This window comes from Schistocerca cancellata, chromosome 3 (assembly GCF_023864275.1).
Source record: "Schistocerca cancellata isolate TAMUIC-IGC-003103 chromosome 3, iqSchCanc2.1, whole genome shotgun sequence".
Taxonomy (NCBI): domain Eukaryota; kingdom Metazoa; phylum Arthropoda; class Insecta; order Orthoptera; family Acrididae; genus Schistocerca; species Schistocerca cancellata.
In genome coordinates, this window is record NC_064628.1 from 219350839 (window position 1) to 219372547 (window position 21709).

Here is a 21709-nt window from a genome sequence, read left to right on the forward strand (position 1 = left end):
TATAAATTTGTTCTTTGATAAATTTTTCATAAAAGGTATCAAGTCGTGACTGGTCAAAAGTAAAAGAAGCGGGATTGTGCGGTTTAATACTAATGTTGGATTGGTTAAGATGTATGTCAGTCAGAGGACACTACGTTCGCGCATATTTTATAGGCTAAGTGCATCGATTTGTGTAGCCTAAGTTCAGTTGGGATCTCTGCTGTGATTATGTTTCGACGTGGATATAAGGAGCTCCGAATAGACGTGAAAATTTTATGCAATGATGGTTAAAAAGTGACCGTGAAATGCCGCATAGTGGACGCGAACGTGTGAAAAAGACGAAATCGTTAAATTCAGATTTTAATGTGAGAACTGTGGCTTTTGAATAACCAACATCCGAGTGGCGTCTTATGCAAGACGTGATCGCAAACTGAACACTCGTAGCGGTCAAATTGTGTAATATTTGAGCAAACATTTTGTCTGTTTGTTAATCCTTTTGCTAATATGTTTGGTTAGTTACTATAAGCTGGCTATTAAGACTGAGTGTGATTATGCGTGAATGACGAAACTGTAACTTAAGATTAGCACGCGTGTGACAGCGTTTTGCATCAATTAAGTCCAATATATTGAAGTTTTCATTTGGAAATTACCTTTCATTTACTCGCTCAGCTAACCTGATACTGAAAAACATTTGTTGCACCCCTTGGATTCGTATCTACATCTACATCTACATATGTACTCCGCTAGCCACCAAGCGGTGTGTGGCGGAGGGTACGATTTGCACCAAAGTCATATTCCCTTCCCCCCACCCCACCCCCCACTGTTCCACTCGCGGATCGCGCGAGGGGAAAACGACTGTCTGAACGCCTCAATATGAGCTCTAATTTCCCTTATCTTTGAATGGTGATCATTACACTATTTGAAAGTTGGTGATAATAATATGTGCTCTACATCCTCTGCGAAGATCAGATTTCGGAATTTAGTGAGTAGCCCCTTCCGTTTAGCGCGTCGTCTATCTGGAAGTGTGTCCCACTTCAAACTTTCAATGAGATTTGTCACGCTCTCGCGATGTCTAAATGTACCAGTCACGAGTCTTGACGCTCTTCTTTGGACCTTCTCAATCTCTTGAATCAGACCCAACTTTTAACGCTCCCATATAGACAAACAATACTCTAAGAGTGGACGAACTAAAGCACTGTGAGCAATTTCCTTTGTTTTGTCGCTTCAGGATTCTACCAATAAACCGCAATCTAGAGTTTGCCTCACCCGTTGCTTGTGTAATCTTATCATTCCATTTGAGATCATTTCTAATATTCACACCCAGATACTTGAAGGATGTTGCCGCTTCCAAAGACTGGACATTTACTTTGTACTCGTACATTAATGGGCATTTTCGCCTTGTTATGCGCAGTGGGTTACACTTACTAATATTGAGAAATAACTGCCAGTCGTTACACCACGCATTTCTTTTCAGCAAATCCTCATTCATTTGTTCACAACTTCCGTGTGATACTACTTTCCTGTAGCCTACAGCATCATCGGCATAAAGTCTAATGCCTCTGTCAATACCACCACCCAGATCGTTTATGTAAATCGTAAAAAGCAGCGGACTATTACGCTGCCGTGGGGCACACCTGAAGTTATGCTTGTTTCTGTTGATGTAACCCCATTCAGGACGACATACTGTTCTCTGTCTGTTAGAAAACTTTCTATCCAACCACATATGTCATCGGATAGACCGTAAGCGCGCAATTTTGGAGCAAGCGACAGTGCGGAACTGAGTCGAAAGTCGAGAAATATGGCATCAACCTAGGAGCCGGTATCTAGAGCCTGTTGCATATCATGCACAAAGAGGGCAAGCTGTGTCTCGCTTGACCGCTGTTTCCTAAAATCGTGCTGGTTCGTGCAGATGAGCTCCTCAGAGTCTAGCAAGGTCATTGTGTCTGAACACAAAATATGTTCCATGATTCTACAACAAATTGATGTCAGCGTAATTGGTCGGTAACTATATGCATCTGAGTTTCTACCCTTTTTATAGATTGCTATGACCTGGGCCTTCTTCCAGTCCCGTGGAACTTCCCGCTGTTCCAATGATCTCCGATAGATGATGGATAAGAATGGTGCTATATTTGTAGCATAGGCAACATTCAATCTCACAGAGATACCGTCTGGGCCAGATGCCTGCCGGCGTCTCAGGATATTAACTGTTGTACAATCCCAGATACACTAACCACTATGTCAGCCATCCTTGCGTATGTTAGATAATTGAAAGGGGGATGGTGCTGCAGTCCTCTATCGTAAACGAGTTTTTGAAAGTTAGGTTTAGAATTTCGGCCTTCTGTTTGTCATCATCCGTTACATTACCCGTTCTGTCAACAAGAGGAAGTGTTGAATTATTCTATTTGTCACCGGGGCAGTGACTACGTTTAAAACGACTGAGCAAAATTGTCTGCTTTCTCAGCAACGTCCTAACATGTTTGTTGAAGCAAGATGGATCCTTTCCCTCCCCTATATTTTTGCTAGGCATATACTTCTCTAGCACGTGGTGGGCAATACCTTTAAATTCTGACCAAAGATTCTCAATATCTTTGTGTCCCACGGTGAGTGCTTGGAGCTGACTAGGAAGATATTCATTAATGACACTTTTATTTGCTTTCCCAAACAAAAAAACTCTTCGCTGTTTCTTTGACTTTTTTTTTTCTTTTTTTTTTTTTTTTTTTTTTTGCAGCTTCCACTGACATAGAAGCCACAACGACATTATGGTCGCTAATATCTTCTTCTAGATTAACTTCCTCAAACAGATCAGGTCTAGTTGTCGCCAAGGTCTCGAGTTCGTTTTCTAACTAATTGCTCAAGGTTGTATGTTGAGAGCACTGCTAGAATAACTAAGCACGAATCTTTGCTTCTGCCCCCGGCGATAAACGTGTAATTTTCCCAGTCAATGGATGCCAGATAATTTGGATATTTATTTCCTATGCACTCAAGACTTTCCCTGAAACGTTATACGACGTTTGTTGCGGATGCTGGTGGTCTATAAAAACGTCCTAATACAACGGTCAATCCTTGTCTGACAGCTTTATCCAGACTATTTCACAGTCCGACCCAGATCGATCTCAACTGCGTTTAAACAGCTTTTAACTGCAATGAACATTCTACCATAGCATCAGTCCTTCCCAGATATTGAATAATGCTACTGGTTCTACTACAGCTTTTCCAGTAGAGGAACGTCAGTAGTTTTTGACAGGGAAGGCGTGTGGACCGGACTATAGAAGAAGAAATCACCGCAAGGCGTGTGGAACTGTTTTCTGTTGGACGAAACTGAAATAAGCGCGCCGACGGAAAACGGTGTCTCACCAATCCATAACACTTCAGATTCCTATTTCTTTCCACATTGACTCTTGACCATTCTCCTAATCTTCAGCGTATCCCATTATCATCACTAAATTGTGATTTGAGTCTATATCTGCACCTGGATACGCCTTACAATCCAGTACATAAATTCGGAATCTCTGCCTGATCATGATGTCATCCAGTTGGACTCTTCTGTGTCTCCAAGCCCTTCCCGAGCTTATATCCTTCTATTTTGGTAGTTGAAGAGTGTATTCGCTGTAACTAGGTGAAATTTATTGCGGAACTTGTAAGTGTACTGTTCGGTTTAGGTCTGGCTAACTGGTGTAATTAAAACCGAACATGCTCTTACTTCGAAAATATGTGCACTTTCACTTAGAATGGTGTGAGAAACGTAAGGAAGATAATGATTCATATGATATGTCACTGTCAAGTAACAGGTTCGGTGTTGGACCATATGTAGAAGGAACTGCTACCATATAGTACAGAAGGTCACTGAAAGAAACATGCAGTGAGACGCAAAGAAAATACATATTTATTGAAAGGCAATAACTACACGTCTGGGTATTATAGAATGCGGGACATTTTTCTTAATGGGCTGTGGTCACCACGTACAGCAATGCATCCTTGTCAGAGTGGTGCCATGCTGGGCAAGAGGTTCGTAAGGAGTTATTGTGGGGGGCGAGCCATTCCTCCTCATAGCGAGGTTGACGGCCACTGGATGAAACACAGGGTGGCGGGGGAGTCGGAGGAATGAACAGTCTAGTCCGTTCACCGAGTGTCCTGTATATAGGTCAGGATCGTATTTCCTTTAATGAAATACAGTTATTTACCGTGACTATGTGTAGTGTGGACGAATTACAATAATTTAATACATTCTGATGTAATTTTACTCGAATAAAGGGGAAACATAAACTTTGCTTTGTTTCCGAAACGACCTTTCGAGTTCGGGGTTCAGTGCACCCACATAATATAGATTGAAGGGAAATTGCATTTGCTAAGTGATTCTATTTACCTTATGTTCGAGAACTAGATTTTTGTTTGCTTGCTTGAACAAAATTCTGATGTGGTCTTTTTGCGCTCCTGACAGATATTGTCCTCACCCACCACATGGTTATGAACTCCAACCCAACTCATTTTTACTATAAAATTGTAAAAATCTTGCATTTTTCAGGTCAGTGATGATCGCAGTTCGAATAAGTTTCATATTTTACGAGCTACAGCGATGATGTTTGAATGACATACACTCCTGGAAATTGAAATAAGAACACCATGAATTCATTGTCCCAGGAAGGGGAAACTTTATTGACACATTCCTGGGGTCAGATACATCACATGATCACACTGACAGAACCACAGGCACATAGACACAGGCAACAGAGCATGCACAATGTCGGCACTAGTATAGTGTATATCCACCTTTCGCAGCAATGCAGGCTGCTATTCTCCCATGGAGACGATCGTAGAGATGCTGGATGTAGTCCTGTGGAACGGCTTGCCACGCCATTTCCACCTGGCGCCTCAGTTGGACCAGCGTTCGTGCTGGACGTGCAGACCGCGTTAGACGACGCTTCATCCAGTCCCAAACATGCTCAATGGGGGACAGATCCGGAGATCTTGCTGGCCAGGGTAGTTGACTTACACCTTCTAGAGCACGTTGGGTGGCACGGGATACATGCGGACGTGCATTGTCCTGTTGGAACAGCAAGTTCCCTTGCCGGTCTAGGAATGGTAGAACGATGGGTTCGATGACGGTTTGGATGTACCGTGCACTATTCAGTGTCCCCTCGACGATCACCAGTGGTGTACGGCCAGTGTAGGAGATCGCTCCCCACACCATGATGCCGGGTGTTGGCCCTGTGTGCCTCGGTCGTATGCAGTCCTGATTGTGGCGCTCACCTGCACGGCGCCAAACACGCATATGACCATCATTGGCACCAAGGCAGAAGCGACTCTCATCGCTGAAGACGACACGTCTCCATTCGTCCCTCCATTCACGCCTGTCGCGACACCACTGGAGGCGGGCTGCACGATGTTGGGGCGTGAGCGGAAGACGGCCTAACGGTGTGCGGGACCGTAGCCCAGATTCATGGAGACGGTTGCGAATGGTCCTCGCCGATACCCCAGGAGCAACAGTGTCCCTAATTTGCTGGGAAGTGGCGGTGTGGTCCCCTACGGCACTGCGTAGGATCCTACGGTCTTGGCGTGCATCAGTGCGTCGCTGCGGTCCGGTCCAAGGTCGACGGGCACGTGCACCTTCCGCCGACCACTGGCGACAACATCGATGTACTTTGGAGACCTCACGCCCCACGTGTTGAGCAATTCGGCGGTACGTCCACCCGGCCTCCCGCATGCCCACTATATGCCCTCGCTCAAAGTCCGTCAACTGCACATACGGTTCACGTCCACCCTGTCGCGGCATGCTACCAGTGTTAAAGACTGCGATGGAGCTCCGTATGCCACGGCAAACTGGCTGACACTGACGGCGGAGGTGCACAAATGCTGCTCAGCTAGCGCCATTCGACGGCCAACACCGCGGTTCCTGGTGTGTCCGCTGTGCCGTGCGTGTGATCATTGCTTGTACAGCCCTCTCGCAGTGTCCGGAGCAAGTATGGTGGGTCTGACACACCGGTGTCAATGTGTTCTTTTTTCCATTTCCAGGAGTGTATTTTGGCCCTAAGTCACTACGTTTTCTTAAAAGCTAACGCAGTTCTTTTCAACCACGTTAATTACTACCTAGATACTTTTTTCTGATTTCAGTGATGTTACGCAGACTCCCCTAAGTTGAATATATTATGGATTATAAAATGTGTATGTGAGTGATGTTTTGGGCTGTTGCTCGTAACATATGCTGACAATCTGATCTAATTAATTTTGACAGAGATAATTACTTAAATCTTTTCTCCTTAAGTTCAGGGATGCCCCACTGAAATTTTGAATCAAATTATTTATGAAATACAAAGCTGTTACGTAGTTGTAAGAACTTGGTATTCAGCCACCACTCGTTGTCGAACCCTACGCTGACTCATTTTAACCAAGTTAACTGCTTGGATCTTTTCTCTCTCTGCCCAGTGATACGACATAAGTCGGTTAACCCTTTCAGTCGTGGCGTCCTCGTATAAGGACATACTAAATAAATGTCTAGTATATTAGATCGTTAATTTTTACCAAAAAAAATGTTCAAATGTGTGTGACATCTTATGGGAGTTAACTGCTAAGGTCATCAGTCCCTAAGCTTACACACTACTTAACCTAAATTATCCTAAGGACAAACACACACACCCATGCCCGAGGGAGGACTCGAATCTCCGCCGAGATCAGCCGCACAGATCATGACTGCAGCGCCCTAGACCGCTCGGCTAATCCCTCGCGGCTAATTTTTACCATTTGTGATTGTTGTTCTCATATTGTTACAACCAGAGAGCTCATTCTAGAACAATGTCGACATCTCCTGTAAATCTGTGGTACCACAAAACAAAACTGAATGTGCACAGTCACTTGGACGCTTTACAGTAATCTTTGTACCTCCCATTAGCCATAGGATATCTTCTGATTTTAGGTACAAAAAAATATTTGTGCGTGGAAAGGTGCATTCTTGAAGGTGAAAACTAAAGGCGTCTTTTGAAACGAAAGGTAAGTGACATATTTATAACTTTATACATGTCCCTAAATGAGAACATTGTGATTGAAAGATTGTAATAGCATAAAAATTTAGGACATGATTTAGCTGTCTTTTTAGTCATCTTACGGTGATTTTACAATGCCCCCAGTTCAAGATTGACGAATGTCACATACGGAAGAAGAAGTTATAGAGATCCTTACTTCATCTGAAACTGACTGTAAATCCGATGATCCTTGTGATAATTTTGAACAAGAGGACAATGGTGGAGGTAATGTTAGACGTTTCATATCGTACGGTGTATTGTAAGTTGAGTAGCCTAGACGCAAAGCTTGCTAACTGTATGATAAATGACCTGAGATAATCACGAAACACTCGTCGCATCCAAACGACAATTCATTGGCAGCAAGAATGTTATTGTTGTTTATGAATTTGTTACAGCGCGGGCAACCTAAAGCTGAATAAGAAAAATATCCATTCTAATCGTATCAGACTGAGAGGTAGGTTTGAATGTCCAGATTGGTAAGTCTGCTGTGTGTTCACGTGCTTTGCATCCGGACATGGCAGGCCAACAGCCACGTCTGTTGGGCATTTAGAGGGCTTTGCACCCGAAAACAACTTGCAGGTAGCTGCCTTTGAAATGGATAAGTTCGTGAACTGTTTACATGCTGGCGTGCTTGATGTATACCGTGGATGGCACACCGGCCTTATCCAAAATCAATGGCGGCACAACCGTGGTGTGCCATAGGCCATAAATGACAGGGGTGAATGGCGGCAACGCAGATGAGTACGGGCGAATAGATGTGTTGCTGCTGAGGAACTGACCGGCCAGATAAACCAAGGGGCTAACAACATTGTCTCATCAACGACTGCCGAACGAGCATTGCTGCGTATGAGACTCTGCAGGAGGCGCCTGGTTCATGTGCCCGCGCTGACTGCTATACATCGGCAACGTAGGCTGGAATTTGATCACCAGTTCCGCAACAGAACTTCAAAAGTACAGAGTGCAACAGTTGACATTTTTAGACGGATCACGTTTTCCGCTCCATAGAGAAGATACCGTTTGCGTGTATGGCTTGAAAGTCTGAAAGCAACTAGCTTGCAAAAATCGTCGGAAGGATCCAGGCCGGAGGGTATTCCTTGTATAACCTCATCATTCTGCAAGGTACAATGGATCAATTTAGGTATGCATCTATCTTCGTGGACCACGTCCATCCCCATCCATCCCTGCATGCAATTTCTTTTGTTTCCTTGGAAAAATAGCATAACCCTGAAGGACAGTGTAAAGTATCACGCAGCAAAGAGTGTACGTGCGTGATTTGAAGAGCACCAGGATAAATAACAACCTGACCTCCAAATCCCTAATCGACAATCTGTGGAACATTATCGCTCGGCTTGCTCGCGCCGTGGATTCTCAGTCGACTAATCCAGAGCAGTAACCCATGGGACTGGAGTCGGCATGGCTCCACATTCCTGTCATACCTTCCAGAACCTCACTGACTCTCATGCTGCACGTCAGCGACGCAAAAGGTGTTTATTCAGTATTATGACTGGTGATCACTTTAATGTGCATGTCCAACAGAAAGACACCACACACACACACACACACATATATATATATATATATATATATATATATATATATATATATATATATATATATATATCGAGTATATCAGGCGACTATGTATATATATATATATATATATATATATAAACTCGCTTGATACTGGTTGACAGACTTTATTTCAATGTAAGCTTTCACGGCCGGTATTGTCTTCACATAAAACTTCCGGGCTGATAGGCCGTGGTCGAAGTATAAAACTCTCTCCTGACGTTTCGTCTCCGACTGCGGGAGACATCCTCGGAGGTAAAGCGGCGAACTGCGAAGAGAACTCGACGAAGCGCTGATTATATAGGCAGTACAGAGGGCGCCACAGTCAATCACGTGGCGTCGGCTATGAGATTGTCTCTGGTAATGCCAACATTCTCGAATGAAAGTAATCGATCGTCACGCTTGCGGTGCAACGCTGACATCTAAATTTTATCCAGTTTAACATCTTCGTCTTTCCTGTTAAAATTGTTACGATGTTTATCAATCTCGATAGCCTCTCTATACAAGCGTGCATAATAATGCGAGGTTTTTGATATGACGCTCGTCTCGCTGAATTTTATTTCATGATCACCTTCCTGGTAAACATGTTCCGCTACGGCCGATTTATCCGTGTGACCCAGGCGGCAATTCCTCTTATGTTCAACAAGACGGGTGTTCACACTTCTCTTTGTGGTACCGATGTAAACCTGTCCACAACTACAAGGAATTTTATATACCCCCGGTGTAGCCAAAGGGTCTCGTGCATCTTTTGCCGACCTTAAAAATTCTTTTATTTTTCTGGTGGGTCTGAAAATAGTTTCCACCCCATACTTGCCTAAAACTTTCCCAATGCGGTCTGTGACCTTACTAATGAACGGAAGAAAAACTTTGCCCTTGGACGACTGTTGTTCGTCGTTACTCCTGATTCTCTGCCTAGAGCGAAGTGCTCGATCTGTATCCTTGCTAGAATAGCCATTCTTCACGAACGTTGACCGTAGATGTTCAATCTCATCTTTTAAATAAACAGGTTCACAAAGTTTGTACGCCCGGTCTACCAAAGTTTTCATTACACCTCTTTTTTTTCTAGGGTGGTGGTTTGATTCTTTGTGTAGATAACGATCTGTATGTGTGGGCTTTCTATGCACCTTATGGCCCAACGTTCCGTCCCGTCGTTTAATCACAGTCGTTTAATCACTATCTGGGTCACACGGATAAATCGGCCGTAGCGGAACATGTTTACCAGGAAGGTGATCATGAAATAAAATTCAGCGAGACGAGCGTCATATCAAAAACCTCGCATTATTATGCACCCTTGTATAGAGAGGCTATCGAGATTGATAAACATCGTAATAATTTTAACAGAAAAGACGAAGGTGTTAAACTGGATAAAATTTGGGTGTCAGCGTTGCACCGCAAGCGTGACGATCGATTACTTTCATTCGAGAATGTTGGCATTACCAGAGACAATCTCATAGCCGACGCCACATGATTGACTGTGGCGCCCTCTGTACTGCCTATATAATCAGCGCTTCGTCGAGTTCTCTTCGCAGTTCGCCGCTTTACCTCCGAGGATGTCTCCCGCAGTCGGAGACGAAACGTCAGGAGAGTTTTATACTTCGACCACGGCCTATCAGCCCGGAAGTTTTAAGTGAAGACTTTATTTCAGTGTTTAAGTACGGCCGATGTCTACGTTTCTCTTAAAATATATATAATGTATACAGACACACAGGTGAAGATTCCGCTCCCCAAGCCTCTCCCCTGCCCCCCCTACTACTCATGCAAATCTAGTGTTGGTAGTCAGAGTGTGCTCCCTGCCGCCGTTGGATAAGCAGCTGCAGCAGAAAGTCGTATACTCCTAGCTCACGCATTTGTTACATAGTTTAATTCTTAATTTCTTTGCATGTTTTTGGTACTTGCGTTGTTTAATTTATAAATTTCGAGCGTATTATAGTATTTGATAGTTGTAGCATCGCGTTTTAGTACCTGAATAGTGTAAATTCGCGTAGTCTCCTTCCGCCGCCGAGCAGTGTGTCAGTAGTGCGCAAGTAGCAGCATTACTGCATTTACTAGGCAATCTTGTATTTTAATAACCGTTTAAATTTTGTTTCGATTTGTTTGCGTTCTCTGTAGATTAGTTCAGACGTTCTTTGCACAACATTTTTTAGCATGGATAGGGACTGCAACTGCTGTGTTCGGATGCAGGCTGAGTTGGCATCCCTTCGCTCCCACCTTCAGGCAGTGTTGGCTTCGGTCACACAGCTTGAGGCTGTTGCCAATGGGCATCACTGTGGGGGTCCGGATGGGGGTTTGTCGGGGACGGCCAGCTCGTCCCACGCATCCCCCGATCGAACTACGACTGTGGTTGCCCGGGATACTGCTCACATTGAGGCTGATCCCTCACCTGTGGTAGAGTGGGAGGTCTTTTCAAGGTGTGGTAGGGGGCGAAAGACATTCCGGAGGGCTGAACAGAAAGGCCTATCCAGTTTGTCTGACGAACCAATTTCAGGCTCTGTCTCAGGCTGATACTGATCTTCGGCCTGACATGGCTGCTAGTCCTGTTCCAGAGGTTTCCCCTCAGTCTCCAAGATCTGGGCGGTCGCAGAGGGTGGGCTTACTGGTAGTTGGGAGCTCCAACGTCAGGCGCGTAATGGGGCCCCTTAGGGATATGGCAGCAAGAGAGGGGAAGAAAACCAATGTGCACTCCGTGTGCATACCGGGGGGAGTCATTCCAGATGTGGAAAGGGTCCTTCCGGATGCCATGAGGGGTACAGGTTGCACCCATCTGCAGGTGGTCGCTCATGTCGGCACCAATGATGTGTGTCGCTATGGATCGGAGGAAATCCTCTCTGGCTTCCGGCGGCTATCTGATTTTAACAGAAAAGACGAAGCGGGATGAAAGCAGAGTTCACCATCTGCAGCATCGTCGACAGGACTGACTTCGGACCTTTGGTACAGAGCCGAGTGAAGGGTCTGAATCAGAGGCTGAGACGGTTCTGCGACCGTGTGGACTGCAGATTCCTCGACTTGCGCCATAGGGTGGTGGGGTTTCGGGTTCCGCTGGATAGGTCAGGAGTCCACTTCACGCAACAAGCGGCTACACGGGTAGCAGGGGTTGTGTGGCGTGTTCTGGGCGGTTTTTTAGGTTAGATGGCCTTGGGCAAGTACAGAAAGGGCAACAGCCTCAACTGGTGCGGGGCAAAGTCAGGACATGCGGGGACCAAGCAGCAGTCGAAATTGTAATTGTAAACTGTCGAAGCTGCGTTGGTAAAGTACCGGAACTTCAAGCGCTGATAGAAAGCACCGAAGCTGAAATCGTTATAGGTACAGAAAGCTGGCTGAAGCCAGAGGTAAATCCTGCCGAAATTTTTACAAAGGTACAGACGGTGTTTAGAAAGGATAGATTGCATGCAACCGGTGGTGGAGTGTTCGTCGCTGTTAGTAGTAGTTTATCCTGTAGTGAAGTAGAAGTGGATAGTTCCTGTGAATTATTATGGGTGGAGGTTACGCTCAACAACCGAGCTAGGTTAATAATTGGCTTCTTTTACCGACCTCCCGACTCAGCAGCATTAGTGGCAGAACAACTGAGAGAAAATTTAGAATACATTTCACATAAATTTTCTCAGCATGTTATAGTCTTAGGTGGAGATTTCAATTTACCAGATATAGACTGGGACACTCAGATGTTTAGGACGGGTGGTAGGGACTGAGCATCGAGTGACATTATACTGAGTGCACTATCCGAAAATTAACTCGAGCAATTAAACAAAGAACCGACTCGTGGAGATAACATCTTGGACCTACTGATAGCAAACAGACCCGAACTTTTCGACTCTATATGTGCAGAACAGGGAATCAGTGATCACAAGCCCGTTGCAGCATCCCTGAATATGGAAGTTAATAGGAATATAAAAAAAGGGAGGAAGGTTCATCTGTTTAGCAAGAGTAATAGAAGGCAGATTTCAGACTACCTAACAGATCAAAACGAAAATTTCTGTTCCGACACTGACAATGTTGAGTGTTTATGGAAAAAGTTCAAGGCAATCGTAAAACGCGTTTTAGACAGGTACGTGCCGAGTAAAACTGTGAGGGACGGGAAAAACCCACCGTGGTACAACAACAAAGTTAGGAAACTACTGCGAAAGCAAAGAGAGCTTCACTCCAAGTTTAAACGCAGCCAAAACCTCTGAGACAAACAGAAGCTAAAGGATGTCAAAGTTAGCTTAAGGAGGGCTATGCGTGAAGTGTTCAGTGAATTCGAAAGTAAAATTCTATGTACCGACTTGACAGAAAATCCTAGGAAGTTCTGGTCTTACGTTAAATCAGTAAGTGGCTCGAAACAGCATATCCAGACACTCCGGGATGATGAAGGCATTGAAACAGAGGATGACACGCGTAAAGCTGAAATACTAAACACCTTTTTCCAAAGCTGTTTCACAGAGGAAGACCGCACTGCAGTTCCTTCTCTAAATCATCGCACAAACGAAAAAATGGCTGACATCGAAATAAGTGTCCAAGGATTAGAAAAGCAACTGGAATCACTCAACAGAGGAAAGTCCACTGGACCTGACGGGATAGCAATTCGATTCTACACAGAGTACGCGAAAGAACTTGCCCCCTTCTAACTGCCGTGTACCGCAAGTCTCTAGAGGAGCGGAAGGTTCCAAATGATTGTAAAAGAGCACAGGTAGTCCCAGTCTTCAAGAAGGGTCGTCGAGCAGATGCGCAAAATTATAGACCTATATCTCTGACGTCGATCTGTTGTAGCATTTTAGAACATGTTTTTTTTCCTCGAGTATCATGTCGTTTTTGGAAACCCAGAATCTACTATGTAGGAATCAACATGGATTCCGGAAACAGCGATCGTGTGAGACCCAACTCGCTTTATTTGTTCATGAGACCCAGAAAATATTAGATACAGGCTCCCAGGTAGATGCTATTTTTCTTGACTTACGGAAGGCGTTCGATACAGTTCCGCACTGCCGCCTGATAAACAAAGTAATAGCATACGGAATATCAGACCAGCTGTGTGGCTGGATTGAAGAGTTTTTAGCAAACAGAACACAGCATGTTGTTATCAATGGAGAGACGTCTACAGACGTTAAAGTAACCTCTGGCGTGCCACAGGGGAGTGTTATGGGACCATTGCTTTTCACATTATATATAAATGACGTAGTAGATTGTGTCGGAAGTTCCATGCGGCTTTTCGCGGATGATGCTGTGGTATACAGAGAAGTTGCAGCATTAGAAAATTGTAGCGAAATGCAGGAAGATCTGCAGCGGATAGGCACTTGGTGCAGGGAGTGACAACTGACCCTTAAAATAGACAAATGTAATGTATTGCGAATACATAGAAAGAAGGATCCTTTATTGTATGATTATATGATAGCGGAACAAACACTTGTAGCAGTTACTTCTGTAAAATATCTGGGAGTATGCGTGCGGAACGATTTGAAGTGGAATGATCATATAAAATTAATTGTTGGTAAGGCGGGTACCAGGTTGAGATTCATTGGGAGAGTCCTTAGAAAATGTAGTCCATCAACAAAGGAGGTGGCTTACAAAACACTCGTTCGACCTATACTTGAGTATTGCTCATCAGTGTGGGATCCGTACCAGATCGGGTTGACGGAGGAGATAGAGAAGATCCAAAGAAGATCGGCGCGTTTCGTCACAGGGTTATTTGGTAACCGTGATAGCGTTACGGAGATGTTTAACAAACTCAAGTGGCAGACTCTGCAAGAGAGGCGCTCTCCATCGCGGTGTGGTTTGCTCGCCAGGTTTCGAGAGGGTGCGTTTCTGGATGAGGTAACGAATATATTGCTTCCTCCTACTTATATCTCCCGAGGAGATCACGAATGTAAAATTAGAGAGATTAGAGCGCGCACGGAGGGTTTCAGACAGTCGTTCTTCCCGCGAACCATACGCGACTGGAACAGGAAAGGGAGGTAATGACAGTGGAACGTAAAGTGCCATCCGCCACACACCGTTGGGTGGCTTGTGGAGTATAAATGTAGATGTAGATGTAGATGTAAGTCAGTACATCACTTTGTTCGTAGTGCAAGCTTAACTCCACTGCCTCCCCCCCCCCCCTTACTACTCATTCATATCTAGTGTTGGTAGTCAGTAAGCCAGTGTATCCTTTTCTTTGTAGAGTAAGTTTAACTCCACTGCCCCCATCTACTACTCATGCAAAACTAGTGTTGGTAGTCAGTAAGTCAACCACCCAACCTACTACTCCTGAAAATCTAGTGTTGGTAGTTAGTAAGTCTGTTCATCCCTTTGTTTGTAGGGTAGGTTTAACTCTAATGCCCCCACCCCCAACTACTCATGCAAATCTAGTGTTGGTAATCAGTAAGTCCGTACATCCCTTTGTTCGTAGTGTAAGTTTAACTCCATCCCCCCCCCCCCATCTACTACTCATGCAAATCTAGTGTTGGTAGTCAGTAAGTCAACCACCCACCCTACTACCCATGCAAATCTTGTGTTGGAAGTCAGTAAGTCCATACATCCCTTTGTTCGTAGAGTAAGTTTAACTCCACTGCCCCACACTACTACTCGGGCACATCTAGTGTGGATAGTCAGTAAGTCCGTACTTCCCTATGTTCGTAGTGTAAGTTTAACTCCATCCCCCCCCCATCTACTACTCATGCAAATCTAGTGTTGGTAGTCAGTAAGTCAGTACATCCCTTTGTTCGTGGTGTAAGTTTAACTCCACTGCCCCTCTCTTCTACTCATGTAAATCAAGTGTTGGTAGTCAGTATACCATTGCATCCATTCGTTCGTAGTGTAAGCTTAACTCCACTGCCCCGCCCCTACTACTCGGGCACATCTAGTGTGGATAGCCAGTAAGTCCATACTTCCCTATGTTCGTAGTGTAACTTTTACACCACTGCCCCCCCCCCCCACCTCCCACCTACTACTGATGCAAATCAAGTGTTGGTAGTCAGAAAGTCATTACATCCTTTTGTTTGTAGAGTACGTTTAACTCCACTGCCCCCCCCCCCCGCACCCTAGTACGAATGCAAATCTAGTGTTTGTTGTCAGTAAGTCAGTGAATCCCTTTGTTTGTAGTGTAAGTTTAACTCCACTGCCACCCCCCATCCCCCTGTACTAGTCATGCACATCTAGTGTTGGTAGTCGGTAAGTCCGTACATCCCTTTGTTCATAGTGTAGGTTTAACTCCACTGTACCCCACCACCACTGCCATACTACTCATGCAATCTAGTGTTGGTAGTCAGTAAGTCAGTGCATCCCTTCGTTCATAGTGTAAGTTTAACTCCACTGCACCCTCACCACTACCACCATACTACTCATTAAAATCTAGTATTGCTATTCAGTAAGTCAGTGCATCCCTTCATTCATAGTGTAAGTTTAACTCCACTGCCCTCCACTACTACTGATGGACATGTGGGGTTGGTAGTGAGTAAGTAACCACCTACCCTACTACTCATGCAAATCTAGAGTCGGTAGTCAGTAAGTCTGTACATCCCTTTGTTCGTACTGTAACTTTAACTCCACTGCCCCCCCCCCCCCGCACCCTACTACTCATGCAAATCTAGTGTTGGTAGTCAGTAAGTCAGTGCATCACTTTGTTAGTAGTGTAAGTTTAACTCCACTGCCCCCCACCACTATTCATGGGCATCTAGTGTTGGTAGTCAGTAAGTAAGTATATCCCTTTACTTGTGGTGTAAGTTTAACTCCACTGCCCCTCTCCCCTACTACTCATGCAGATCTGGTGTTGGTAGTCAGTAAGTCAGTGCATCCCTTCGTTTATAGTGTAACCTTATTTCCACTGACCCCCCCTCCCTCCTACAACTCATGCACATCAAGTGTTGGTAGTCAGTAAGTCAGTGCATCCCTTCAGTCGTACTGTAAGTTTAACTCCACAGCACGCCCCCAACACTTCTACTCGTGCAGATCCAGTGTTGGTAGTCAGGTAAGTCCATACATCCATTTCTTTGGATTGTAAGTTTAACTCCACTGTCTCCACCCCCCCCCCCAACTGGGTACTAGTCAGCACATCTAGTGTTGGTAGTCAGTAAGTCCGTGCCTCCCTTTGTTAGGAGTGCATGTTTAACTCCACAGCCCCCCATACTACTCGTACAAATCTAGTGTTGGTAGTTAGTAAGTCAGTTCATCCCTTCGTTCGTAGTGTAAGTTTAACACCAAGGCACACACACCCCACTACTACTCATGCAAATCTAGTGTTGGTGGTAAGTAAGTCAGTGCATCCCTTGGTCCATAGTGTACGTTTAACTCCATTGTAACCACCCCCCCCCCCCTTACTACTCATGCACATCTAGTGTTGGTAGTCAGTAAGTCCTTATATCCATTTGTTCGTAGTGTATGTTTAACTCCAATGCCCCCACCACTAACTATTCATGCAAATCTATTGTTGTTAATCAGTAAGTCCTTACATCCCTTTGTTCGTAGTGTAAGTTTAACTCCACTGCCGCCTCCCTCCTACTACTCATGGAAATCTAGTGTTGGTAATTAGTCAGTCTGTTCATCCCTTCGTTCGTAGTGTAAGTTTACCTCCAAGGCACACACACCCCACTACTACTCATGCAAATCTAGTCTTGGTAGACAGAAAGTCAGTGCATCTCTTCGATCATAGTGAATGTTTAACTCCACTCCACCACCCCCTCTAACACTCATGCAAATCTACTGTTGGTAGTCGGTAAGTCAACACCCACCCTACTACTCATGCAAATCTAGTGTTGGTAGTCAGTAAGTCTGTACATCAATTTGTCCGAAGTGTAAGTTAATTCCACTGCCACCCCCCCCCACCCTGTACTACTCTTGCACATCTAGTGTTGGTAGTCAGTAACTCCGTACATCACTTTGTTGGTAGTGTATGTTTAACTCCACTGCTTTCCACACCCTACTAATCACGCAAAATTAGTGTTGGTTGTCAGTAAGTCAGTGCATCCCTTTGTTCGTAGTGTAAGTTTAACTCCATTGCACCCCCACCACCGCCGCCATACTACTCATGCAAATCTAGTGTTGCTATTCAGTAACTAAGTGCATCCCTGCATTCGTAGTGTAAGCTCAACTCCACTGCCTTCTCCCCCCTCACATACTACTTATGCACAAGTAGCGTTGGTAGTCAGTAAGTCCATACATCCCTTTGTTAGTAGTGAAAGTTTAACTCCACTGCCCCCCCCCCCTACTACTTATGCAATACTAGTGTTGGTAGTCAGTAAGTCAACCACCCACCCTACTACTCATGCACATCTTGTGTTGGTAATCAGTAAGTCCGTACATCACTTTATTTGTAGTGTAAGTTTAACTCCACTGCCCCCCACTACTACTCATGGACATCTGGGTTTGGTAGTCAGTAAGTCAACCACCCACCCTACTACTCATGCACATCTTGTGTTGGTAATCAGTAAGTCTGCACATCACTTTATTTGTAGTGTAAGTTTAACTCCACTGCATCTCCCCACCACCACCATACTACTCATGCAAATCCAGTATTGGTAGTCAGTAAGTTAGTACATCACTTTGTTCGTAGTGTAAGATTAACTCCACTGCTCCCCCCACCCTAGTACTCATCCAAATCTTGTTTTGGTAGTCAGTAAGTCCGTAAGTTCATATGTTCGGCTTGTAAGTTTAACTCCACTGCTCCCTCCCCACTCTACTACTCATGCAAAACTAGTGTTGGTAGTCAGTAAGGCAGTTTATGCCTTGGTTCGTAGTGTAAGTTTAACTCCACTGCACCCCTTCCCACCCCGCCTTACTACTCATGCAATACTAAGGTTGGTAGTATATAAGCCAACCACTCACCCTACTACTCATGCAAACATTGTGTATGGCAGTCAGTAAGTCAGTTGTTCCCCTCGTCCATAGAGTACGTTTACCTCCACTGCCCCCCCCCCCCCCCCACTACACATGCACATGTAGTGTTGGTAATCAGCAAGTCCGTAAATCGCTTTTTTCGTAGTAAGTTTAACTCCACTGCCGCCTCCCTCCTACTAGTCATGCAAATGTAGTGTTGGTAGGCAGTGAGTCAATGTTTCTCTTCGTTCGTAGTGTAAGTTTAACGCCACTGTCCACCCCCCTTCCCCCCACCCTATTACTCATGCAAATCTAATGTTTGTAGTCAGTATGTCAGTGCATCCGTTCATTTGTAGAGTAAGTTTAACTCCACTGCACCCCCACTACTCGTGTAAGTCAAGTGTGGTAGTAAGTCAACCCCCCACCCTACTACTCATAGAAATCTAGTGTTGGTAGTCAGTAAGTCAGATCCCTACCCTACTACTCATGCAAATCTAGTGTTGGTAGTCAGTAAGTCCGTACATCCTTTTGTTCGAATGTGTAAGTTTAACTCCACTGTCCCCCCTCCACCCTACTACTCATGCAAATCTATTGTCAGTAAGTCAGTGCATCCCTTCGTTCATAGATTAAGTTTATCTCCACTGCCCCCACCCCTACCACTCATGCAAATCTACTGTTGGTAGTCAGCAAGTCCGTACATCCCTTTGTCTGTAGTGTAAGTTCAACTCCACTGCCCCCCCCCCACCTGCTACTCATGCAAATCTAGTGTAGGCAGTCAGCAAGTCAACCACCCACCCTACTACCTATGCAAATCTTGTGTTGGTAGTCAGTTAGTCCGTACATCCCTTTCTTTGTAGTGTATGTTTAACTCCACTGCACACCCATCACCACCACCATACTACTCATGAAAGTCTAGTGTTGCTATTCAGTAAGTCCGTACATCCCTTTGTTCGTAGTGTAAGTTTAACTCCACTGCCGCCTCCCTCCTGCTACTCATGCAAATGTAGTGCTGGTAGGCAGTACGTCAATGCGTCCCTTCGTTCATAGTGTAAGTTTAACGCCACTGTCCGCCCCACCCCCCCTACTACTCATGCAAATCTGGGGTTTGTAGTCAGTATGTCAGTGCATCCCTTCATTTGTAGAGTAAGTTTAACTCCACTGCCGCCCCCCCTACTACTCATGCAAATCAAGTGTGGTAGTCAGTAAGTTAACCCCCCACGCTACTACTCATAGAAATCTAGTGTTGGATGTCAGTAAGTCAAATCCCTACCCTACTACTCATGCAAATCTTGTGTTGGTAGTCAGTAAGTCTGTACATCCCTTTGTTCGAATGTGTAAATTTAACTCAAGTGCTCCGCCCCCCCCCCCCCCGTACCACTCATGCACAACTAGTGATGGTAGTCAGTAGGGCAGTGTATCCGTTTGTTTGTAGAGTAAGTTTAACTCCACAGCACCCCCCACCACCACCATACCACTCATACAAATCTAGTGTTGCTGTTCAGTAAGTCAGTGCATCCCTTCATTCGTAGTGTAAGTTTAACTCCACTGCCCCCCCCACTACTACTCATGGACATCTGGTGTTGGTAGTCAGTAAGACAGTTTAACCCTTTGTTCGTAGTGTAAGTTTAACTCCACTGCTCCCCCGCCCCCCGTACTACTCATGCACATCTAGTGTTGGTAGCCAGTAAGTCCGTACATCCCTTTGTTTGTAGTGTAAGTTTAATTCCACGTTCCCTCCCTTTCCACCCTACTACTCATGCAAATCTAGTGTTGGTGGTAAGTAAGTCAGTGCATCTGTTCGTTCGTAGTTTAAGTTTAACTCCACTGCCCTCCCCCTACTACTCATGCAAATTTAGTGTTGGTAGTCAGTAAGTCAGTGCATCCCTTCGTTCATAGTGTAAGTTTAGCTGCACTGCCCCCCCCCCCCCCTACTACTCATGCAAATATAGTGTTCGTAGTCAGTAAGTCAAACCCGCCACCCTACTAGTCATGCAAATTTAGTGTTGGTAGTCAGTAAGTCAACCCCCCAACCTACTACTCATGCATATCTAGTGTTGGTTGTCAGTAAGTCCGTATATCCCTTTGTTTGTAGTGTAAGTTTATCTCCACTGCACCCCACTCCCTCCCTACTACTCATTCAAATTTAGTGTTGGTAATCAGTAAGTCAGTGTTTCCCTTCGTTCATAGTGTATGTTTAACTTCACTGCCTCCTCCCCCCCCCCCCGCTACTACTTATGCAAGTCTGGTGTTGGTAGTCAGTAAGTCAACCCCCCACTCTACTACTCACGCAAATCTAGTGTTGGTAGTCAGTAAGTCCGTACATCCCTTTGTTCGAAGTGTAAGTTTAACTTAAGTGCTCTTCCCCCCCTACTTCTCATGCACAACTAGTGTTGGTACTCAGTAAGACAGTACATTTCTTTGTTCGTAGTGTAAGTTAGTTTAAGTTGGGGTAAGTAGTGTATAAGCTTAGGAACCAATGAACTCAGCAGTTTGGTCCTACAAGATATTATCACAAATTCACACAAACAAGAATCATCCGCTTAGAGAGAGAGAGAGAGAGAGAGAGAGAGAGAGAGAGAGAGAGAGAGATTGAGGGAGAGGGAGAGGATCTGCTTCGAAAGTAAATTCTGAGGTATCATTATCAACGACAGCCAGTGCATCAGTCGACTGCTCTCATGAGCGGGCTTAGAGCGATCTCTCAGACACCAGTGTAAGGTGCAGCCCAGGGAAATGGTCAGCGTGTGGGTATGCAGTGTCCTGGTCAATAAGTCTGTCCCTCTAGTCAGTGAGAAGTTGGGGTAGAGAGACTTTCATCTCTGTAATTACGTGCAGTGAGCTGTGTTGATGTCGATTATGCGACGGTATTCCTTGTGCTATCAGAAGAAAAGGCGAGTGATTTACTTACTTTCTTTTCGCTGTATTTCGCAAGACCCACATCTTCCAGTAAACTAGAGAATGATAATCAAAAGGTATCGAAACCCTGCAAGTTGAATTTTATAATCAACAGAACATCCTTTGCTATGTAGTCGGATTTCTTATCATGAGATCCCTCCTCTCCTGCGCAGACTTTCTCCTTTTCCTGCCATTTTCCAGGTGAGGAGGGGAAACGTTAGGGAGGGTGGGAATGGAGGTCTGCAGGATTTCTCAGGAGATGGATGGAGTCAATTAATGCATCTACATGATCAATCAGTCAGTTAATTTGATGTGGAAGATTTACTTGTATCAGTGAGGGGAGGTTTCCAGAGCGATGGGGTAAGTGAAGGAGAAGAGGTAGGTGGAGAGGAATGACGAAGGTGGGGGGTGTCGCGGAAGGATGAATTACAATCAGGAGGTAATAAATCAACCTCCTGGGGGTCATAAGTGAATTAACTCAACAATAAGTTAAGGGG